The sequence below is a fragment of the Loxodonta africana genome, chromosome 9 (genome assembly GCF_030014295.1).
Source record: "Loxodonta africana isolate mLoxAfr1 chromosome 9, mLoxAfr1.hap2, whole genome shotgun sequence".
NCBI classification, from domain to species: domain Eukaryota; kingdom Metazoa; phylum Chordata; class Mammalia; order Proboscidea; family Elephantidae; genus Loxodonta; species Loxodonta africana.
The window spans coordinates 114,757,977-114,782,844 of record NC_087350.1 but is presented as its reverse complement, the minus strand read 5'-3'; positions in this window follow the sequence as shown (position 1 = coordinate 114,782,844).

Below are 24,868 nucleotides of genomic sequence, written 5' to 3'. Positions count from 1 at the left end.
ATAACTGAGGGAAAGTGGAAGTTCACTGCATTTCAGGGCAAGGCAAGGTGCTAGGTGTAAAGTGATTCAGCGCAGGTACCGTTGAGCCACTTTTTCTCAGCGTGTTAAGCATGCTTTATCTAAGTGTTTTATTTTTTCCCCCTTTTGTATTTTTTAGAGACATAAACAAAAACCAGTTGCCGTCGAGTCAGCTCCGACTCACGGAGCCCCCGGGGTGTCAGAGTAGAACTGTGCTCCTTAAGGTTTTCAGTGGCTGATTTTTCAGAAGTAGTTCCCCAAGGCCTTTCTTCCAGGGCGTCTCTGGGTGGCCTTGAACCTCCAGCCTTTCGGTTAGGAGCCGAGCCAGTTCACTCTACGCACCCCCAGGACTCCTTAAGAGACAACAGCATGGAATACGGGCCCGTGGCTCTGCTCAGGGGGACTAGTGTGGCTCTGAACCATCAGAGACACCGGCCTGGAAAGTCCGCCCTCTGCCGGCGAAACACCCCCTCCTCGTGCGGGGACGGCCTCCTGCCTTTTTAACACAGTGGATGGAGAGGAAAAGCTATTTCTAAGTGTAAGTGAATGTTGAACACGGGGCCAGGAAAGTCACCCACGGGGACATCTTCTTCATTATTCCTCAGGCTCTTTTAGTTCTACATCCTTCGTTAACAGTATCTGGAGCCAAAGATTCTATCCCCAATTTCAGGAGGATGCTGCTGTTTTTGGCTACATGCTGAAATATGCTGTTGTAAGCTGCCATCGAGTCAGGCCTCAACTCATGGTGATACCACCTACGACAGAACAAAATGCCTCCTGGTCCTGCTCCATCCCCATGACTGGCTACAGGCCAGACCGCTGTGACCCATAGGATTTTCACTGGTTTGATTTTTAAGAAGTAGGTTGCCAGGCCTTTCTTCCTAGTCTGTCTTGGTCTGGAGGCTCCACTGAAACCTGTTCGGGATCACAGCAACAGGCAGGGCTGCACTGACAGGTGGTGACTGCTCATGAGGTGCACCGGCCAGGAATCGAACTCGGGTCTCCCACGTGGAAGGCAATAATTCTACCACTGAACCGGGACTACTCCCCCAAAAGCATAAACAGGGCCCCGCAAAGGAGAAATGGCATTATCTGTTCTCACCAACACGCCGTGAGGTAAAGTGAGGTAGGCAGAAAGAGGGCAACAGTGAACACTGTTCCCATTGTCTGAGGAGCTAATGGGAGCCCAGACAACTGGCTGCATGCTCTCTGTTAAGTGTAAAAGACAAGGAGACACCACTAACGCTGGGATTCTTGGGACCCTTCTAGGGTGAATCCGAGAAGGGCTGCAAAACCTGGGACTAGGGCCAACTGTGTGTTAGCATCACAAGACCACCAGATGGCGCCATCGGCTTGAGGAACACAAAGTGCTGCTGACAGGTCCAGGAGTTGTTTCACCCTATGTTAGGAAACAATCCTGTAACGGTGGAATGGAAATGATAGGATTGAAAAGATGTAGGCTGCTGGAAACTGCTTTTGTCAGGCCGGGAAACTTTGACACTGGCAACAATCTAGACATGTCTGAGGGACACCTAGCTGTTGAGGGCTGACCAGGTCCCTCTTGTTTGCAGAACAAAAAAAAGGACCCCTGTGTGCCCACTGAATTTGTGTAGATTTAGCATTTTTCTGCAAACAACAGTAGAATCCTTTGGTGACGTGAGAAAACTCTTCCTGTCTCTTATTTTTAAAACCGTTTTCGAAGTTATTGTATATTGAGGGGTCAGCCTGTGAATGACCATGTCAAGTGCTTTCCAGGTTTGATTTCATTTAATCCCCACAAAGCCTGGTGGCCTCATTATTACCCCCATTTTACAGATGGGGAAACTGAGGCCTGAAGAGATTAAAGCAGCTTGTCCAAATGATGAAGCCAGGACTTGAAACCAGCTTGGCCTGCCCTTGAGGACTGGGGACTTAACTACTGTGCTATTTTACCTCCCAATCAATATTTATTCATAAATGCACATGTCTATACTGTGGCCTTTCTTAGCCAGGTATTGTGTGACTTGCAGCAAGAGCACCTCACATGATAGTGTGTGTCAGGGGTTGAACTCTATCCTCCAAAAGTATATGTTAAAATCTTAACCCTTGTACCTGTGGCTGTGAGCCTGTTTGGAAATAGACTTTTGTTATGTCAATGAGGCAGTGCCTCAGTACCTACCCATTGCCATCAAGTCATTTTCTAACTCACAGTGACCCTATAGGACAGAGGAGAACTGCCCCCTAGGGTTTCCAAGAAGCACCTGAGAGATTCGAACTGCCGAGCTCTTTGGTTAGCAGTCATAGCGCTTAACCACTACGCCACCAAGGTTTCCAAGTATAGTGGGTCCTAAATCTAATCCTTTCTGAGTTATAAAAAGAGCAGACAGGCCATAGAGACACACATGAGGAGAAGACAGACACCAAAGAACGCCAAGGATCACCATGTGAAGACAAGTGCACACGGCAGATGGACCTACAAGTCCACCAACACCAAGGATCCCCAGCAGCTGCTAGAAGCTGAAATAGACCAAAGATTTCACCCCAGAGCTATGCTCTAAATTCTAGCCTCCTGAAGTATCAAAGATGAAACGATACTAAAAAAAAAAAAAAAAATCGTTGCCATCAAGTGGATTCCGACACCTAGTGACCCTATAGGACAGAGTAGAACTGCACAAGGCAGTAATCTTTTTTTTTAATTGTGCATTAAGTGAAAGTTTACAGAGCAAATTAGTTTTCCATTCAATAGTTTGTACATAAAGTATTCCACGACATTGGTTCCATTCCCCACAATGTGCCAGCATTCCCTCCATTTCTGTCCTAGTTTCCCCGTTTCCTTTCTACTTGCTACCCCTTCCTGCCTTCTCATCTTTGCCCTTGTACAAACGTTGCCTTTTGATCTCGTATAATTGCTTGTTCTAAGGAGCATGTTCCTCTTGGGCATTATTGTTTATTTTATGGGCCCATCTATGGTTTGGTTGAAGAGTGGTCTCTGGGAATGGCTTCAGTTCCAGGTCAGAAGGGCATCTTAGGGCCATAGTCTCAGGGATTCCTCCAGTCTCTGTCAGACCGGTAAGTCAGCTCTTCCTTGCAAATTTGACTTTTCATTCTGCAACTCTTCTCTCTCTCTGTCCAAGACCCTCCGTTGTGATCCATCAGAGCAGTTGGTAGTAGTAGCCAGGCACCATCTAGTTCTTCTGGTCTCAGGATCATGTAGGCTGTGGTTCATGTGGTCCGCCATCCCCTGGAGCAATTGCTCCTTTGGGTCTTGGGTCTTGATCTCTGGTTTGCTCTGGACAGGAAGAGACCAACAGTTGTATCTTAGATAGCCATTCACAAACTTTTAAGACCCCAGATGCTACTCACCAAAGTAGGGTGCACAATTTTGTCTTTATGAACTATGTAGTACCAATTGACATAGATGTCACCTGAGCTTATTGCCAAGGCTGTAATCTTTAAGGAAGCAGATTGCCACATCTTTCTCCTGCAGAGTGGGTGGTGGGTTTGAACCGCTGACCTTTCAGTTAGCTGCCAAACACTTAACCTCTGTGCTACCAGGGCTCCTTCAGACTGCATGTGCTCCATTTATCCACCCGGAAAGACAGATGGTGCCATTTGTCTGCTTAGGATTGGACTCAGTGACTAAACACTTTAAATGGGATGTACTAGCAACCAACTCATCCTTGCTAAGCCATTCAGCTAAGACCCTCATGGCTGGCTGCAGTGGGTTTAGCCATTGTTGAGTTTGGGTCAGGGACCTATTCAAAGCCACACATTCTTTCAGAGTTCCAAGGAAGCACTGTTCCTGGATGCAGATGGCTCCAAAACATAGGAAAAGGTGTTCACCTTCCTTCATAAGAAGAGAATGCAAATTAAAACATACTGAGGTTGTCTGGCCATGGAGAATCAGAAGGAGGAAAACACACTGAAGATGTACACAAACGGACGTTCTCATTCTTTATTGGTGGGAGGGTAAACCGGAACAGCAGCTCCAGGGAGACAATTTGGCAGCAGCGGTGCAGTGCTTAAGCGCTCAGCTGCTAAATGAAAGGTCAGCAGTTCAAACCCACCAGTCTGCTTCCGTAAAGATGACACCTTTGGAAACCCTGAGGGGTGGTTTTACTCTGTCATAGAGGGTCTCTGTGAGTGGGAATCAACTCCATAGCAATGGGTTTATCAAAATTACAAATTCATGTGCACTTTGAGCCAGGAATTCCTCTTTTATGAATTTATCCAACTTAATTTGCTCCCACCTCAAATCACATCTGTCTAAGATTACGAATTGCCTCATTGTTCCTAATGGTAGATGGTTTGCCGTAATTTAAATACCTATCAGAAAGGGACTGCTAAATAAATTATGGAACAGCCACATATAATGGAATACTGTGTGGCTTTCTTTAATGAATAAATCAGTACTATAATTATATCAAACCATCTCTAAGACATATTAAGTGAGGAAAATATGTAAGTAAAACAGCCTTATATGTATCCAACAGAATGCAGAAATTATCGAACAATATCATTAATATCCCAAACAAGCAAAATTTTGCTGAAGATCATTCAAAAATCGTTACAGCAGTACATCCACAGGGCACTGCCAGAAATCCAGGCCAGAGTCAGAGGAGGACGTGGAACCGGGGCTATCACTGCTGATGTCAGATGGCTCCTGGCTGAAAGCAGAGAATACCAGAAGAGTGTTTACCTGTGTTTTATTGACTATGCAAGGCATTTGACTGTGTGGATCATAACAAATTATGGATAACATTGGGGAGAATGGAAATTTCAAAATCACTTAATTGTGCTCATGTGGAACCTATACACAGATCAAAAGGCAATCATTCGAATAGAACAAGGGGATACTGTCTGGTTTAAATCAGGAAAAATGTGCGTCAGGGTTGCATCCTGTCACCATATTTACTCAATCTGTGTGCCAAGCAAATAATCTGAGAAGCTGGACTATGTGAAGAACGGGGCATCAGGATTGAAGGAAGACTCATTAACAACTGCATTATGCAAATGACACAACCTTGCTTGCTGAAAGCAAAGAGGACTTGAAGCACTTACTGGTAAAGATCAAAGACCACAGCCTCCAGTATGGATTAAACCTCAACATAAAGAAAACAAAAATCCTCACAACTGGACCAATAAGCAACATCATGATAAATGGAGAAAAGATTGAAGTTGTCAAGGATTTCATTTTACTTGGATCCACAACCAAAGCCCATGGAAGCAGCAGTCAAGAAATCAAATGACATATTGCATTGGGCAAATCCGTTGCAAGAGACCTCTTTAAAGTGTTAAAAGGCAAGATGTCACTTTGAGGACTAGGGTGCACCTGACCCAAGCCGTGATATTTTCAGTCTCCTCATATGCATGCAAAAGCTGGACAATGAATAAGGAAGACCAAAGAAGAACTGATGCATTTGAATTATGGTGCTGGCAAAAAAATACTGATTATACCATGGACTGCCAGATAAAAAAATTTGTCTTGGAAGAAGTAAAGCCACGATGTTCCTTAGAAGGGAGGATGGAGAGACTTTGTCTTACATACTTTGGACATATTATCAGGAGAGACCAGTCACTGGATAAGGACATCATGCTTGGTAAAGTAGAGGATCATTGAAAAAGAAGAAGACCCTCAACAAGATGGACTGACACATGGCTGCAACAGTGGGCTCAGACATAGCAATGATTATGAAGATGGCACAGAACCGGGCAATGTTTTTTTCTGTTGTACATAGGGTCACTCTGAGTTGGAACTGGCTCGATGGCACCTAACAACAATGTACAAGAAAGTGAAGAGACAACCTATGAAATGGTAGAAAATATTTGAGAACCACATATATGATATGGGCTTAATATCCAGAACGTATGATCAACTTCTACAACTCAGCTTCAAAAAGACAAACAACCCAATCAAAAAATACAAAAAGGTCTAACACCCACTCCTGATAAAAACTCTCAATAAAATAGGTATAGGAGGAAAATTTCTCAACATAATAAAGGGCATATATGCAATACCAATGGCCAACATCATCCTTAACGGAGAGAGGCTGAAAACATTCCCCTTGAGAACAGGAACAAGACAAGGTTGCTCTTTATCACCACTCCTACTTAACCTTGTATTGAAAGTCCTAGCTAGAGCAATAAGGCAAGGAACAGAATTAAGGGCATCCAAATTGGTAATGAAGAAGTTAAACTGTCCCTATTTGCAGATGATATGATACATAGAAACCCCAAAAGGCTCCATGAGAAAACTACCGGAACTAACAGTTTCAGCAGAGCAGCACAATACAAGATAAACATAAAAAACCAGTTGGATTCCTATACACCAATAAAGAGAATGATAAAAAGGAAATCAGGAAAACAACACCATTCATGATAGCCCCTAAAAAAATAAAATACTTGGGAATAAATCTAACCACGGATGTAAAAGACCTATACAAAGAAAACTGCAAAACACTACTGCAAGAAACCAAAAGAGACCTACATAAATGGGAAAATATACCACGTTCATGGGTAGGTAGACTCAACATTGTGAAAATGACAATTCTACCCAAAGCGATTTACAAATACAATGCAATCCCAATCCAAATACCAACAACATCCTTTAAAGAGATGGGAAAACTTATCATTAACTTTATATGGAAAGGGAAGAAGCCCCAGATAAGTAAAAAAAAAAAAAAAAAAAAGCACTACTAAATGAGAAGAATAAAGTGGGAGGACTCACACTAGCCGATCTCAGAACCTACTAGACGGCTATGGTAGTCAGAACAGCCTGGTACTGGTACAGTGACAGACACCTTGACCAGTGGAATAGAACTGAGAACCCAGATGTAAATCCATCCACCTATGGTCACCTGTTCTTTGACGGGGGCCCAAAGTCTGTCAAATGGGGAACAGAGAGTCTTTTTAACAAATGGTGCTGGCAAAACTGGATGTCCGTCCACAAAAACATGAAACAGGACCCATGCCTCACGCCACATACAAAAGCCAACTCAAAATGGGTCGGACCTAAATGTAAAGCCAAAAACCATGCAGTTCACAGAAGAAAAAATACGATCAACGCTAGAGGCCCTAATACATGGCATTAACAGGATACAAACCACAGCCAACAGCACAAGCTCCAGAGGATACACTAGATAACTGGAATCTCCCAAAAATTAAACACTTACACTCATCAGAAGACTTTACCAAAAGAGTAAAAAGAGAACCTACAGACTGGGGAAAAAATATTGGCTGTTATAAATTAGATAATGGTCTAATCTCTAAAATCTACAAGAAAACCCAACACTTCTACAACAAAAAGACAAATAATCCAATTAAAAAATGGGCAAACAAAATGAATACTTCACCAAAGAAGGCATTCAAGTGGCCAACAGACACATGAGGAAATGCTCACGATCTCTAGCTATTAAAAAAAATGCAAATCAAACCACAACAAGATACCACCTCATGCTGGCATTACTGGCACGAATCAAAAAAATTGGATATAACAAAAGTTGTAGAGGCTTCAGGGAGATCGGAACACTCATGCGCTGCTGGTGGGAATGCAAAAGGATACAACCATTTTGGAAAATGATATGGCGCTTCCTTAGAAAGCTAGAAATAGAAATACCACACGATCCAGCCATCCCACTGCTAGGAATATATCCTAGAGAAATAAGAGTCATCACACAAAAAGACATATGGGCACCCATGTTCATTGCAGCATTGTTCACAGTAGCAAAAAGAGGGAAACAACCTAGATGCTCATCAACAGATGAATGGATAAACAAACTGTGGTACACACACACCATGGAGTATCACGCAATGCTAACGAACAACGATGAATCTGTGAAGCACCTCCTAACTGGATGAGTCTGGAGGGCATTGTGCTGAGTGAAATAAGTCCATCACAAAACAACAAATATTGTATGAGACCATTACTATAAAAACCCTTGAAAAGGTTTACATACAAAAAGAAACAATCCTTGACGGTTACGATGGAGGGGGAGGGTGGGAATGGAAAAACACTTAATAGAAAATAGATAAGTGGAAACTTTGGTGAAGGGGAAGACAGTACACAGTACTGGAGAAGCCAGCACAACCTGTACAAGGCAAGGTCATGGTAGCTCCATAGATACATCCAAACTCCCTGAAGGCCTGAATTGCTGGGCTGAGGGCTGTGGCGACCATGATCTCGGGGAACATCTAGCTCAACTGGCATAACATAGTTTATAAAGAATATGTTCCACATTCTACTTTAGTGAGTAGCATCTGGGGTCTTAAAGGCCTGTGAGCGGCCGTCTAGGATACTCCACTCATCTCACGCCTTCAGGAGCAAGGAAGGATGAAGAAAACTAAAGATACAAGGGAAGGATTAGTCCAAAGGACTAATGGGCCACATCTACCACGGCCTCCACCAGACTGAGTCCTGTAAAACTAGATGGTGCCCTGCTACCACCACTGACTGCTCTGACAGGGATCACAATAGAGGGTCCTAGACAGAGCTGGAGAAAAACGTAGAACAAAATTCTAACTCAAAAAGAAAGCCCCCGCTTGCTGCCCTGACAGAGACTGGAGAAACCCTAAGAGTATGGCCTTTCAACTCAGTAATGAGGTCACTCCTGAGATTCATCCTTCCTTGAGATTCATCCTTCCTTGAGATTCATCCTTCAACCAAAGATCAAACAGGCCCATGGGACAAAACAGACTAATGGGGTGTACCAGCCCTGGGGCAGGGACTGGAAGGCAGGAGGGAACAGAAAATCTGGTAATAGGGAACCCAGGGTTGAGAAGAGAGAGTGCCAACATGTCGTGGAGTTGTTAACCAATGTCATAGAACAAAATGTGTACTAACTGATGAGAAACTAGTTTGTTTTGTAAGCTTCAACTAAAGTAAAAAAAAAAAAAACGCGAAGGACTAAAATAGACATTTCTCCAAAGAAGATACACAAATGGCAAACAAGCACTTGAAAAAGATGCTCAATGTCATTAGTCATTTAAAAAAAAAAAACTCTGCCATCAAGTCAGTTCTGACTCACAGCAACCATGTAGGACAGAGTAGAACTGCCCCACAGGGTTTCCAAGGCTGTGAATCTTTACAGAAGCTGACTGCTACATCTTTATCCCACAGAGCAGCTAGTGGGTTCGAACAACCAAACTTTCGATTAGCAGCGGAGGTCTTAACCACTGAACCACCAGGGCTCCTTAATTAGTCATTAGGGAAATCCAACTTAAAATCACAATGACCTATCAGTTCATACCCACTAAGTGTGAAATTATTGTCAACAAAAGAACATAGGAAAATAACAAGTGTTGACAAAGATGTGGAGAAATTGGACCCTCGCCCACTGGTGATGGGAATCCAAGATGGTGCAGCCCCTGCGGAAAAAAGTTCAGCAGTTCCTCAAAAAGTTAAACACAGAATTAACATAAGAGACAGCAATTCCACTCCTAGGAATATACCCAAAAGAATTGAAAGCAGGGACACAGATGCCGGGCCCCCTAATAGCATTGGTGGCCCTCAGGTAGCTGGGGGAGGAAAGGAAGAATTTCCACTGTAAATCTTTTTAGGTCTTTTGACTTTAAACTCTGTAAATGTATGACTTGTTTTAAAAATGAAGGTTTTTAAGAATGCCTAACAACCACAAAAACAAAAAGAATCTGTTGACTTTCAAACCGAGATTGACGGGAAGATATAAGTATTTGAGTCCAGGGCTGAGCTAAGGCAGGAGCCGGAATGTGGGCCACTCCGCAGCCAAAAGAACAAAACACACTCAAAGCTCCCTGTAGGGGCAAAGCTAATCCATTTTAAATCGAATTAAAACCAACTCACTGTAGCTGGCGGTAGGAACACCAGCTGCACCGCAGACTTGGGCTTTACTCTCCACGTGAGATGCTCTCTGATATCCTGCAGAGGGCGCTCCGGAGCGGGCCTGTGGGAGCCTCAGAGCCTGGAGATGCCGGTGTCAGCAAGGACGAGGCCATCAGGAGCCTGGCTGTGTGATGTCGCCTGGGGAGAAGCGACTAGTGACTCCGCCCGTTCCGCTGGGTAAGCACACCTGTAAGGAACCACTCAGGAAAGCAATGTGCAAGGAAGCCCTCTGCACCATGCAGGGCAAGCCCGTCTTTCCCATTTGTCGGTTCAAAGGCAGTCCATGCCCATTACCTTATCTATAAACCAGGCACTTGTAAAAATATATATATTATAATCAGAAAAAAAAAAAACACTGGGTGGCGCAAGCGGTTTGTGCTCAACTGTTAACCTAAGGTTGGCAGTTTGAATCCATCCAGCAGCACCGCGGAAGAAAAGCCTGGAGATCTGCTCCTGTAAAGATTAACAACAACAACCCAGTGCCGTCGAGTCGATTCCAACTCATAGCAACCCTCTAGGACAGAGTAGAACTGCCGCACAGAGTTTCCAAGGAGTGCCTGGCAGATTTGAACTGCCGACCTCTTGGTTAGCAGCCTAGCACTTAACCACTACGCCACCAGGATTTCCTCTGTAAAGATTACAGCCGAGAAAACCCTATGGAGCAATTCCACTGTCACACCGGGTGACCGTGAGTCGCAATCAACTGGACAGCAACCAGTTTTATATTTTTGGTCTACCTGGTAGGGCCATTGTGAAGATAAGTTAATACGTGTACCTAGTAAGACTTAAAAGTTAGCTATTATTATTGGGGGGAGGGGATGGCATTAGTGCTGCGGTGGTAGAATTCTCACCTTCAACATGTGGGAGACCCGGGTGTGATTCCCGCCAGGGCACCTCATACAGAGCCACCACCCATCTGTCAGTGGGAGCCTGTGTGTTGCCGTGATGCTGAACAGGTTTTAGTGAAGCTTCCAGACTAAGATGGACTAGGAAGAAAGGCCTGGCAACCTGCTCCTGAAAATCAGCCAGTGAAAACTCTACAAGTCACAACAGTCCAATCCACAGCCGATTATGGGATGGCGCAGGACCGGGCAGTGTTTTTGTTCAATTGTGCATGGGGTTGCCATGAGCTGGTCAACTCCATGGCAGCCAACGATACACTAGTAAGTGTGTAAATACTTATTGTCATACGTACTTACACAAATAGTACATGGGACATACTTACACTAAAAATAATGCATTGTTTATCTGAAACTCAAGTTTACCTGGGCGTCCTGTATTTTATCTGGCAAACTTTTCCCCTGGCCAAGGCGACTCACTAATGAACTCTGCAAATCTTTCTTTGGCCTGGATTAGCCAGGAAATCTGGAAAACAAAGGTGTTTGGGGCCGATGAGGCTCAGAGCAAGTTACAGAAGCCCTGTACTGGAAATGGTGCCTGGGAAGGTGCTGGAAGGCGTGGACTCCACCCACCTGGAGAGGCTCTGCTCCTGTTGGGAGGTGGGGCTCCAGGCTGAAGAACTGACTCTGATCAGGGTCCCTAAGGAAGTCGGGGTTCCTCTCCGTGGCCAGCTTTCCGGCCTGGTGAAATGCATTCTCCTCTCTCTATCATTCCTTCCCCAGGGTCAGGCCCTGCTGTGGGCACACCCTCTGCGGGCTGCCTGGGCATCCGTGGTGCCCCTTCCTGCCTGATGATGCAGCCAATGCCTGGCACCTGGAGCCCAGGTTGTACACCTGGACTCATCTGAAGGCTCCTCATGCCGTAAGTCCTGGTGGTAGGCGATGTGGGGCTCCCTGGGCTTGCTCCAGACCCTCCTCTCCCTTAGGACTTGGAGACCAGCTCAGAAAGCACAATCCTCTCTGCACTGCAGAGTGCGTTGTGGGGGCCACTGCCCGAGGTGCCCCAGGTGGAGCTGCGGGGGGGCTCCTGTTGGCCAGGAGGCCAAGCAGAGACCCCAGATGCCAGCCCCCCACCCACCCATTGCACAGACCACCCCTGGGGCTGTCCCAACCTGCACAACCGCACGGGGTGGAGCTCTGTTCTTCCCCAGAAAAAGCCTCCTTCTTCACTGCCCTCCTCCCCTTTCTCCCTCCCCCACACAAGGAGTAACTAGGCCCTCCACCCACATTGCAAAAGGATTATTGACTGGGCCTAAGTGGCGCAAATGGTTAAGGGATCAGCCATTAGCAGAAAGGCTGGCAGTTCGAACCCATCCAGAGATGCCTCAGAAAGAAGGCCTGGCAATCTGCTTCCGAAAGGTCACAGCCTCGAAAACCCCATGGAGCAGTTCTACGCTAACACACAGGGGGTTACCATGAGTCGGGACCAACTCAATAGCAACTAGCAACACTCGAAGTTTTTTTAAAAAAGAAAAAAGCAGAAAGATTTCTCTTAGTTTTCTTGTCATTAATCAAAACAATCCATACCCGTGAAGGGCCGATCGTTGTCCCTGGCCCCCAGCCCCGGGGGGTGATTTATTTAAGGCTACTGGTTGCTCTGAGCCCTGGTGTTAACTGCCCCCCCCCCCAGCGTATTACAGTGATCTACACACGTCCACACGTGCTTTCTCCCTGAAAGGGCATTCATTCACCTGGGCGGCCACGTGAAGATGAGCAGGCTGTCCCTGGAACCCCTGAGTGGCACGAACGGTTAACGAGCTTGGCTGCTAACGGAAAGTCTGGAGGTCCGAGTCCACCCAGAGGTATCTCAGAAGAAAGGCCTGGAAATCTACTTCTGAAAAGCCAGCCATTGAAAACCCAGTGGAGCCCAGTTCTACACCGACACGTATGGGGTCCCCGTGAGTCGGAGTCGAGTCAACGGCAACTGGTTTATTATACAGAGGATAATATGACTAAGGACATTTGTCTTTTCCTCTCTGGGAGCCGCCTGTGGTTGTTAGGTGCCATCCAGTTGGTTCCAGCTTATAATGACCCCAAGTACAACAGAACGAAACATTGCCAGCTCCTCATCATCCTCACAATCGTTGCCGTGTTTGAACCCATTGTTGCAGCCGCTATGTCAATCCATCTCTTGCAGGTCTTCCTTTTTGTCACTGACCCTCTACTCTACCAAGCCGTTTCCTAAGGCTGTGGGTTTCAGTGGTCCTCAAAGTTGAAGGGACAGAAGAAACTCCTGGGGAGCCTGTTGCCAGTGTGGATTTCTGCGGGTGGGGGGCCCACTCCCGGTCCCCCTCAGTTTCCTTTTCAGAAGGTCTAGGGGGAGAGGATCCAGAGTCTAGATTAACAGGCCCCTCAGGGGATTCCAAACCCACAGATTGATAGACTACACTGGGAGAAACTTTGGGTTAAATGACCTTTTTGGTTTTCTTTTGGGTGTCTAGCAGGTTTAATAAAGTTGTGACTTAAAATTATATTTCCTTCCTGGGGGCTTTGGAGAATCCTATTTACGTTTAATCTGCGCCCATTTTGCTGTGTGTTCCCTGGCAGATCCCTGCTCCAGGAACCCCAGTGGTCAATGCGCTCCCATCAGTCAAGGGGAGCAGAAGCTCAGTCCGGCCGCTTTTGGGGACTCCTCGCCAGCCAGTGTCTGGGGCTGGGAGGTGTGAGGGCCAAGGCCTCAGCTCTTCTGAGGGAGAGATCCTTGAATGTGAGTGTGATATACCAAAGACACCTTGAAAATAGCCTCACAGCTTTCTTGATTGGCCAGGGGATTCGTTACGACCAAACATCTGAGGAAAAGGCGCCTTTTGCCCATTTTACCTTCACCGACCTCCAGGGGGCAGCACAGTCAGGATGAACGTGAAAGTACAACCTGCCATCTGTGGTTTACTATCAACTGCCAACCTCAACGTTGGCGGTTCAAACCCACCCAGCGGTACCTCAGAAAAAGGCCTGGCGATCTGCTCTGTAAAGATTACAGCCAAGAAAACCTTATAGAGTGCAGTTCTGCTCTGTAACACGTGGGGTCGCCATGAGTTGAAATCAACTCAGTGGCAAAGGGTGTTTTGGTTTAGTGGGCTGATGAAAGGGAAGACGAGGTGGGTTCTGGCTGTCCTAATTCCCTGGACTCTGCAGCCACACCAGTGGAGTCCACTAAGGCTCCCAGGGGCTGCCCTCCACAGCCACGGCCACAATGCCCACCTCCAGGTTCAGGGCAAAGATCCAGGAGGTCAAGAAGCCCAGTGAACCCGAAGCCACAACACACTCTGGAGATTGAATTGCCTGAGATTGAAACCCACAGCCATCACTAAGAGGCAGTAGACCTCAGGGAAGTTACATAGTGTCTCTGCCCCCACCCACCTCCCCGGCTATAAAATGGGAATAGTAATAGTACAGGTTGTACTACTCAGGGGTTGTTGACAGCCCACAACAATTCATAGAAGTTAGTCACTGAGAACAATGGCCAGCACATAGTAAGTGCTTTATGCTGGCTGCCTGGCCACATATAACTCCAAGCCAGTTTCAGAAAATGCAAAAGTCTGGGTTGAAATCATTTTTTAATAAATAAATGACTGCACTTGGATTGGGCAGAGACTATTGGGTACCTAACAGGTGCTTTGAATTGCTGAGTTGAATGAATCTGAACCAGAGTAACAAGATATTCTCTGGGGGTTATAAACACGGGTGTGTAGAGCACATTTTCTCACAGATACATACCGGGCCCTGTGCATAATCAACTGTTCTATGTAACGGAGTTATGTATACATCAAAGAGCCCTGTGGTGCAGCGGTTAATCCTTTGGCTGCTAACTGAGAGGTCAGCAATTCGAACCCACCCAGTGGATCCGTGGGAGGAGAAAGACCTGGTGATTTGCTTCCGTAAAGATTAAAGCCAAAAAAAAAAAAAAACCCACGGCCGTCATTTCGACTCATAGTGACCCCACAGGTTTTCCAAGGCTATAAGTCCCTGTGAAAGCAGGCTGCCACATCTTTCTCCCTCAGAGCCACTGCTGGTTTCGAACCACCAGCCTTCCAGGTAGCAGTCAATTGCTTTAGCCATTGCACTACCAGGGGTCCTTCTAATCTGTCAACATTACAACCTAGAAAACCCTATGGGGCAGCTCTGCCCTGTCCATGGGATTGCTATGAGTGAGGATGGACTGGATGGCACCCAGCAAAAACATATACATCATACCCAATCCCCAGTTTTCAAAACTCTAGATGTAAAATCTCCTTCCTGCTAAACCACACTAAACATCATGTTTCTTGAAGGTGTGGGGTCTGCAGTGATTGGGGCTACTACTGTAGTGAAAGCATGCAGGCCTGCTGGTCTCAGAGTTGCCTTGGAGGCAGGAAACTGCAGAAACCAGTGTTCGCGGGGCATTGTCGTTCCTTCTGTTGTGTTTTCCATAACTGTTGTCTACTCCGGCAGCCCCAGTGTGACAGATGGCCTCCTGGGTGCTGACGGCCTGGGCTGCTTTGAAAGCAGAAGAAATCCTTACAGGCACACTCAGGTCAGACTGGGGACCCGAGGTAACAAATACAAGTTGTAGGTGTTCAATAAAGGCTAGCTGCCACCTCCCTGCATTTCTAATCTCAGTGCCAACGGGATTTTTGAAACTCGAAGGTAACTGAAACTACTTCCTATTTTCTCAAAGGGGATTGGCCAAGGGAGAGGAGTGTGGTGGGTAAGGTTCTGTGTCAGCTTGGCTGGGCCATGATTCTCAGTGGTTTGGCAGTTATGATGGAGTTTGGTAGTCCCAGGACGACATGATCACTTCCATAATGAGATCTGATAGAATGTGGTCACCTCTATGGCAGGATCTGCTGTGAGTAGCCAATCAGCTGAAAGGGAGTCTCCTTGAGGTTGTGGCCTGCATCCCATAGAGGTGGATTCTCTGGCAAGATTCATGAGCTTTTGCTCCTTCTGGATCCTGCAGCTGGATCCTGTTTGTCTGACCTCCAGTTCTTGGGACTTGAGCTAGCAGCTCGCCTGCCGTCTTGCCTGAGATCTTGGGATTCATTGATCTTTGCAGCCTGTGGGCAAGCGCCCTGATGTCTGACCTGCCGATCTTGGGTTTGCCAGCCCCTGTGGCTACGTGAATCAGGAGAAGCCTCTGTCCTGACCCACGAACTTGGGACACTCCAGCCTCTACACTCACATAAGCCATTTCCTTAATATAAATCTCTCTCTCTACATATATTTATACACTTAACTGGTTTTGCTTCTCTAGAGAACCCAGCCTAAGACGGGGAGTAACAGAAATTTATTTATCAGTGGCTGTCATTGTTATTCTGTTTAGTGCTCAAGCTGTTCTCCTGCAAAGCACTCACGCTATTCCCTTCTCCTTATCTTCCCTGGGGTGGAGTGGGGGTTCACAGACAGCATTTTTGCTTTCCATGCAGAAGACATGGGTTCGGTTCCCGGCCAATGCACCTCAGGCACAGCCACCACCCATGGAGACTTGTGTGTTGCTATGAAGCTGAACAGGTTTCAAGGAAGCTTCCAGACTAAGATGGACTAGGAAGAAAGGGCTGGCAACCAAAAAATCAGCCAATAAAATTCCTATGGATTACAACAGTGGACTGATCATGAGGGTGGTGCAGGACTGGGCAACATTTCATTCTGTTGTGCATGGGGTCGCCATGAGTCAGGGCTGACTGGATGGCCGCTAACAATATCTTTCCCCAGGGTCCTAGACTGTACCTTTGTGCAAAGTAGAAAAACAGCATCCTTGCTAGGCTGAAAAATTAGAAAAGGACACCCACTCTAGATCTGAGCCCCCCCTTTATCCTCTTGGTGCAAAACACAAAGTGTACCCCCACATATGCCAACCTATGTCACTCAATGCTCCCCTGAGGCAGAGCCAAAAAGGAAGACCAGGGGTCTCACGGAGAGCCAGCAGGCTCTGGTAAAGACAGATCCTACCTGTATGCCATCACCTGTATCTTCATCACAGCCCATGGTGCTAGGAGGAGCCTGGTCGCCAGCCAGACTCACCACTCACCTGCCTGTCCTCCACAGAAGCCGTCACTCATCTGGTCCTCTGTGCTCAGCTTGTTGTTGTCATTGTTGAGTGCCATCTAGAGGTTTCCAACTCATAGTGACCCCATGTGACAGGGCAGAACTGCCCCACAGGGCTTTCTAGGCTGTAATCTTTCACAGAAACTGAAGAGCCCTGGTGACACAGTAGTTAAAGCGCTCGGATGTTAATCAAAGGTCGGCGGTTCAAACCCGCTCAGCACTCCTTGGGAGAAAGATGTGGCAGTCTGTTTCCTCAAAGATTTACAGCCTTGGAAACCCTATGTGGCAGCTCTACTCTGTCCTACAGGGTCACTACGAGTCAGAATTGACTGGACAGCAGTGGATTTGGTCTCTTTTTTGTTTTGTTCTGTTTTTTGTTTTTTTGTAATCTTTACAGGAGCAGATCACCAGGTCTTTCTCCCATGGAGCTGCGGGTGGGTCCCAACCGCCAACCTTTGGGTTAGCAGCCAAGCGCTGAACCATTGCGCTACCAGGGCTCCTCCATGTCCAGCTGGGAGACAGAAATTCCTTCCTTCTCTCAAAGAACCTTCCCCAGACCTTTGGTGGCTTTCATTTAAATTGCAGTGCAGATGTGGGGTCTGAGACCACCGAGCAGAGACTCAGGTCTTAGAGAGGCGTGATTGTTCTGAAGGACGATGGCTGAGTTTACTTTTGGTCCAGTTAGTGGCTCTGCCTTCCGAATTCCCACCCGTGGGTTCCATGAAACTCTTGACTTGGCCCGACCACTCCAGCAAACTCAGAATCCAATCAGTACACAAACGCCATTGTCATTTCAGGAAAAACCACTACCCTCGCTATTTACCCTTCACGCTGAGATAGTAAATGCTACTGTGGGCACGCTGAAGCACAGCGCCACACAGGCCATCAGCAGAAGCAAGAGGGCCTCTTCCGAGACGCCTGCAGCCTCTGAGATTGGAATTTGGGAAGGATGCATTCCAAAATGATTTTTTTTTGTTCCAGTACTGACAACACTCAGTACCACATAAGAAATGAAAGTGAAGAATTGATCTTACTGTTCAAGTATAGGATGGCTTCAGTATGAAAATTACCATATAAATTTAGCATCCATCTTCTTTTCGACTCACTTCTGCTGAGTAAATGCACATGGAAAGAATGAATCACTGAAACTATGCAGCAAGATCAAGTTCATTTTTCATAAACATCAGTTCAAATGCAGTCAGAGCCTGTTTTCTGGAGACCGGACAAATGCTCTCAATATACTCCCCTCCACCCCGCCCATCTCTCCCTCAGGCAAACTGGGGACCTTGGAAGATGAGCCCCTGAAGAGCAAGACCCGGAACAGCTGACTGCTGCACCTCTCTCCCCCTCCTCTGGTCCTGTCTCTTTTTATACATTTTAAGTGTCCTTGGGCACAGCTACCACCCATCTGTCAGTGGAGGCTTGCATGTTGCTGTGATGCCGAGCAGGTTTTAGAGGAGCTTCCAGATTCAGACAGACTAGGAAGAAAGGCCTGAAGATCTACTTCCAAAAATCAGCCAATGAAAACCCTGTGGTCACCTCTAAGAGACCAAATGGTCAACAATTACTTTAAAACAAAGATGAGAAGGTAAGAGGGCAGGGCAACTAGATTAATGGAAACGGACCATCCAGAATGAAAAAACATTGAGAATATTCACACATTGTGAAGAATGTAACCAATGTCATTGAACAACTTGTGTATAAATTGTTGAATGGGAACCTGAACTGCTGTGTAAACCTTCACCAAAAACACGATAAAATATCATTAACCTTATGAATCACAACAGTTTGATCCTCAACCAATTACAGGGCTGGCCCAGGACCAGGCAGCATCTTGTTGTGTGGTGCACGGGGCCGCCATGAATGGAGACCAACTCATCGACGTTAACAACAACAATGGGCTCTTAGAAGCTTGTGTGTTAGCTTTAGCAATCTGCCCAGTGGTCTGAATCCCTGCCTTTTCCCTGGTACCTGCCCCCTTTCCAAGTTCTCTACTGGTTATTCCCATGCACCCACGCACTGGGCTAACAAATGCCTTGCTTCTCAATTCATCTATAAGAATACTAATTTGTATTCACCATCAAGAGTGTTGACATTTCTAAAAGCTCAAAACTTTCCAGGGCAAAACCTGTTCCCACATGTCACTGGTCAACTGGGAATCATGAAACATCCCAAAGGATCACAGCAGCTGGGTAAATCCATGAGAAAGCTTCAGTGCACCCCCACAGGGGAAATAGTAGCACATGTTAGCTGGGTTATCTGGCCCTTCACCAACCAGAAGGTCCCAGAAGCAGGCATTTCTAAACCCAAATCTGTACTCAATCCAATAATTGACACCGACGCCAAAGTTATTTGAACTCAATCTAGAGTGTGTCCTGAGACTGTTTTCCCAGAGAAGGACAGGTGAGAGCTGGGGACAATTTAGAAATCTCAGGCAGAAGAGTCTATATATCTCAGTTCTTTTGTTTGGCATAGGTTTAATAGGAAAACCCAAAGTGAAAGAAGGAGGCAATTCCCAAATCTCAGTGAGTTTTAGGATTACCTAGGGAGGATGGTAAAAACGTAGGTTCCCAGGATACCGCAGAGGTGCCTAGGTGGCACAGACGGTTTGAGCTCTACTACTAACTTAAAAGTTGGCCGTTCAAACCTCCCCAGCAGCACTGCAGAAGAAAGGCCAGGAAAGCTGCTTCCCTAAAGATTACAGCCAAGAAGACTCAATGAAGCAGTTCCACTCTGTAATACATAGGGTCACCACGTGTGGTGCCATGAATCACTCTTACATGGCTTTTCTAGCCATGGTCTTGTAACTCAACAGAATGATTGGCTGAGGCTATGCAAATTGAGTGATGTGTGGTCTACTAAGGGGATTGGTCAGTTCGTGGTCCTGGTGGGAGAACCACGCCTTGAAATTGACAAGGAGTAGGCTGATATAGGAACCCTGGTGGTGCAGTGGTTAAGAGCTTGGCTGCTAACCAAAAGGTTGGCAGTTCATAATTCACTAGCCACTCCTTGGAAACCTCATAGGGCAGCTCTACTCTGTCCTACAGGGGCACTATAAGTTGGAATCAACTTGACAGCAGTGCATTTTTGGTTTAGGCTTATATAAGGGCCAATCCCAGAGGTTCGGGGGGACCTTACTATCATCAAGAAGAGTCTAGAGTAGAGTGTGTCTTGTGGATCCAGGGTCCCTGTGCTGAGAACCTCCTAGACCCAGAAGAGACAGCTATAACACTGAAGATGACAGGAGATGGAGAGAGACATCAGAAGCAGAGCAAGAGCTGAGCACCGTTGGGCAGGAGGCTTGCTTGAGCTAAGAGAGCTGTAACACTTGTGTGGGCAAGCGAGGCCTGAGTGTGCCCCGTGCAGGGGCTACACACCTCCTCCCTGGGCAGTGGTGCCAGGGAAGCGTGGTGGCAAGAGAGCTCCACAGGCCCAGGTACCATGGTAAGAACCGGCAGCGGAGGCCAGGGAGGCCCAGCGGCATAGGGTCAGGAGATCCTGGGTGGGGGTCTTCAGCCAGCAGCAAGGCCCAGCAGCAGAGCAGAAGCCTCCAGACCATGCAGGCCCTCAAGCAGTGTGGTGACAGCCAGAGGCAGCAGCGATGTGGACACAGCATCTGACCTGAACCACGGTGCATCTGCTCAGCACCATAAGAATGGACATGAGTAATGTGGGACAGGTTAGCGGTTCTCCTTTGAGAATCTGTTGTTATGGTTTCATGTTTGCTTTCTATAAATAATACCAGCTTTCACTTTGCCAACACTGTAAGTGCCACGTGTGTCCGGCTTGACAACAGATGAACATAGCAGGCGTGGAGTGGTTGATGCCAGTGGGTGTCTGTGTCTCATTCCTAGCGGTCTCATGGCTGCCTGGAAGTTTGAGGCACAGCCTGCCTGTATGCGCAGTGCAGACAGACAGACATGCATACACCATGGGTCAGAACTGTCACCACAGCGACAGGTTTGGTTTTTGTTTTTTAGGCTACCACGGAATCAGACTCATCACGTGGGGCCCAAGAATCTACCTAGAAAGTCAGCCTCTGGGGTGTGGACCACACTGTCAGACGACACTGCTCTACAGAAACAAGATTTACCCATCTCAAGCCCACAACCTCGGAGATGAACCGAATGTGCCCCGTAAGCAGGGAGCTGGCAGACACACTGTGGTTTAACGAGAAATGGTTTCTACAGGACTGGTTAGACCCACAGGCCGGATATTTCCTCTGTGTGGTGGATGGAGCTTAACTAGAAGGAGCTGGCTGACTTCCTTTTTCACTTTTCATCCAGGTGTTCAGTTTCATGTGGAAGAGTAACGGAGTGCCCGTGCCCAGAGGGGGTTCTCATTTCCCTTGAATCCTACCTGCCATAGCAGAAGGGGCTTCCAGAGCTGAGTTTGAACCTAACTTCACCCAGAGGGGACTCAGCAATCAGAACTGCTGTCATTGTTAACCGCCTTGGACTTGGCCCCTGGCTCATGGTGACCCCATGCACAACAGAACAAAACTCTGCCGGTCCTATGCCATCACCATGATCCGTAGGGTTTTCATTGGCCAATTTTTGGAAGCAGATAGCCAGGCCTTTCCTCCTCATCTTTGTCCAGAAGTTCTGCTGAAACCTGTTCATCATCACAGCAACACACAAGCCTCCTCTGCATTGGCCGGGAATCAAACCCTGGTCTCCTGCATGCGAGGGGAGAATTCTACCACTGAACCACCAGAGGAAGCAACACTAAATGCCAGAAGCAGGACCCTAACAACCAATTTCTCACTTTTTTTAAGCCCTGACCACACTGAGCCCACCAAACCAAACATTTCTTTCTTCAGGAGATTGTATTGAAGATGAAACACACTACAGCAGCCCACAAATAACTGTTGTACAGATAACCCCGTTTTGCTGGCCATCTCACAAAGAAGTCAATGATGCTGGTGATCTACAGGCAAAATCAAAAGGTCAGGGCACCATCTCAGTCATGTTCTGCTCAATCGGTGTCATTCAACCTGGAGAAGGGACAGCTGAGGACAGACTTTATAGCATCGTTGGCCCACAGGGGGCCTGTGACTACTGTTACTTGTTAAATGTTGTTGTTAGGTGCTGTTGAGTTGGTTTCGACTCACAGCAACCCTGTGCATAACAGAATGAAGCACTGCCTGGTCCTGCACCATCCTTACAATCGTTGCTATGCTTGAGCCCATTGGTGCAGCCACTGTGTCAATCCATCTCATTGAGGCTCTTCCTCTTTTTCACTGACTCTCCACTTTACCAAGCATGATGTCCTTCTCCAGGGACTGATCCCTCCTGAAAACATGTCCAAAGTATATGAGACGTAGTCTCACCATCCGTGCTTCCATAAATGTGGGTAAATTTCGGAGATAGAAAATGCCTTTTTTAAGCTAATTTGTCCTGGGTGGGCCCAGACATAAACCATTACTGCCTCACCACATAGCCTAGATGTGTCCTTGGAATCAGGGGACAAGTTATCCTCCTCCCCGCCCCCTCGCTTTCTTCCTGATATAAACACTGACGTTTAACTAGAACTCTAACAACAAATCATATGCACCGTTAAACACGCTGGTGTGCAACTGTGACAAGTACGAGTTAACCTATTACCGTTGTTGATTCCGAGCGACTCCTGGGACAGAGGAGAACTGCCCCATGGGGCTTCCAAGGCTGTAATCTTTATGCAAGCAGACTGCCACCTCTTTCTTACACGTAGTGGCTGATAGGTTCGAACCACCGACCATTTGGTTGGCAGCCAAGCACTTAACCACTGCGCCACCAGGGCTCCTTAAGTACACATTAATTCAACTAATGTGAAGAATTTTTCTGCTCAAAGAGTACTCATTCTCAAAGTGCCCAATGGAAGAAGGTTTTTCTTTTGAACAATCTCTTCTTTCCCTGGGACCTGCTCAAAATGAGGGGTTGCCAACACCAGCTCCTGACCTACGGGTGATGGAGGGTCTCTCTCAGGTGAAAGGATGTGACCTCCTTCCTCTCTGGACTAAACAGCCCCAGGACCTTCCTTGCGTGGCAGCCTCTCCACACCCTTGTCACGGAGAGGCTTGAATTGTTTACTTGCCCGTCGCCCATGTTCCTCAGTGGACTGTCTGACCTCCGTCGTCCTACCTCAAGCTCTTTGAAGAATGAAAACAAGAAGTGATTGACGTGGTACCCCTGAGTATTACTGCTGGAAATTCACTTTAGACACACCTGATCAAGACGTTTCCCATGTACAGCACCCCCAAAATTTCCCTCAAAATTAAAAAAGAAAAGTCAATTCCTCCAGCCAGAATGGCATTTTCTCCCAACGAGAATGAGAGAATTCACTTCTACATTCTGAACACAACGCTGTTTGACTTAATAGGAACAATGTTGTCGATGGTGGATGGTGTTGAGTCAATTCCGACTTACAGCGATCCCATGTGACAGAGTAGAACTGCCCCATAGGGTTTTCTAGGCTGTAATCTTCACAGAACCCCTGGTGGCACAGTGGTTAAGTGATCAGCTGCTGACTGAAAGGTGGCAGTCTGCTTCTGTAAAGATTACAGCCTAGGAAACCCTATGGGGCAGTTCTACTCTGTCCTATACGGTTGCTGTGAGTCAGAACTGACTCGACGGCAATGGGTTTGGGTTTTGGTTTGGTAATCTTTATGGCAGCAGATCATCAGGTCTTTCTCCCATGGAGCAGCTGGTGGGTTCCAACCCCAGTCTTTTAGATAGCAGCCAAGCACTTAACCATTGCACTACCAGGGCTCCTTAAAACAACAATAGCTCTCATTTATTTAGTTCTTTCTCTACATCAGGTACTTTGCTAAGCACTTGACTTCCTTTCCACACTTGCTTGTACATCTTTGGTAGTGTTTCATTTTTAATTGGACCCTCCATTATAATTCCTGCTTATCTTTAACTCATTAAGTAGATAATCTGAATAATGGAGAAATACCATTCTCTTTTACAGAGTGAAAAAAAAAAAAACCGTTGCCATCAATTCAACTCCAAATCATCATGGCGGCCCCATGGGTGTCAGAGAAGAACTGTGCTCCATAGGGTTTCCAATGGTTGTGACCTTTCAGAAGCAGATCACCAGGCCTTTCTTCCAAGGCACTGGCGGACGGGTTTGAACCATCAACCTTTTGGTTAGGAGTCAAGCACTTAACCAACTTCACCAACACATGGGGTCGCCATGCATTGGAATCGACTTGAGGGCAATGGGTTTTTGTTTTTAATTCTAGAACAATAAATGATCAGCCTTTCAGAACAAATCCCCAGAACTTTGCCATCCCCCTCTCTGGAGGAATGCTTCATTTTAACTGACATCTTGGTTCCTGGTCCATGGCCTCTCTAGTAAGCAGCATGACATCCGGTTTCTATTTTTAGAGCGGCTCATTCCTCAAGCAGAAACAACCTAGACCCAGATCATCTCCTTAGTTTATTTTTTTCCTAGGGTCCTTAGCATGCTACATGAACCTGACAAAGATTATTCCTGTGTTCACAATACACTCCATGCAGTTCACAGCTGTGATTGGTTTTACATCGACATTACACACGTTTGATTCAGCCACGTGAAAAGAGTAATTGTTAATGGAGTCCGTCTCTGAAAACTGTCCAAGCTTAAAGAAGCCGACGGGCAGCTGGTTCAATTCTGAGGCGCAGTCCCTCTGTGAATCGCCAGGAGAGGAGCGTTAGCATGAGAAGAGAATGTCCCTGTTTGGTCCCTTTGCCGACCAACCACTTCCGGGAGGCTTCGCCTGTCCTGAGGAATCCTCTTTTACAAAACGGCATTCAAGTATACTATTTTATTGAAGATGGTGTGAAGGAGCAAGGCTGACCTTCAGCTTTACATCCCCAAATCGATCGTCTGTGGGCCCAGCTATCCCAAGACGATTCTTAGCGTGAGACTCTCTTTTATAATAAACAGTCAGCAGGGAAGCCACAGAGCAGAGCTATTTGGCATTTTCCATTGAAGTGACAGAATTAAATAAGTTATGGGCTTTTTTTCTCAATTGCTAATGGGTAGAATCAAGCAGGGTCACTTTGTCAAACAGAAGAGAGGGGTATACACAGGGTGTGGCCTCTCTGCGGGGACCCCAGGGCTC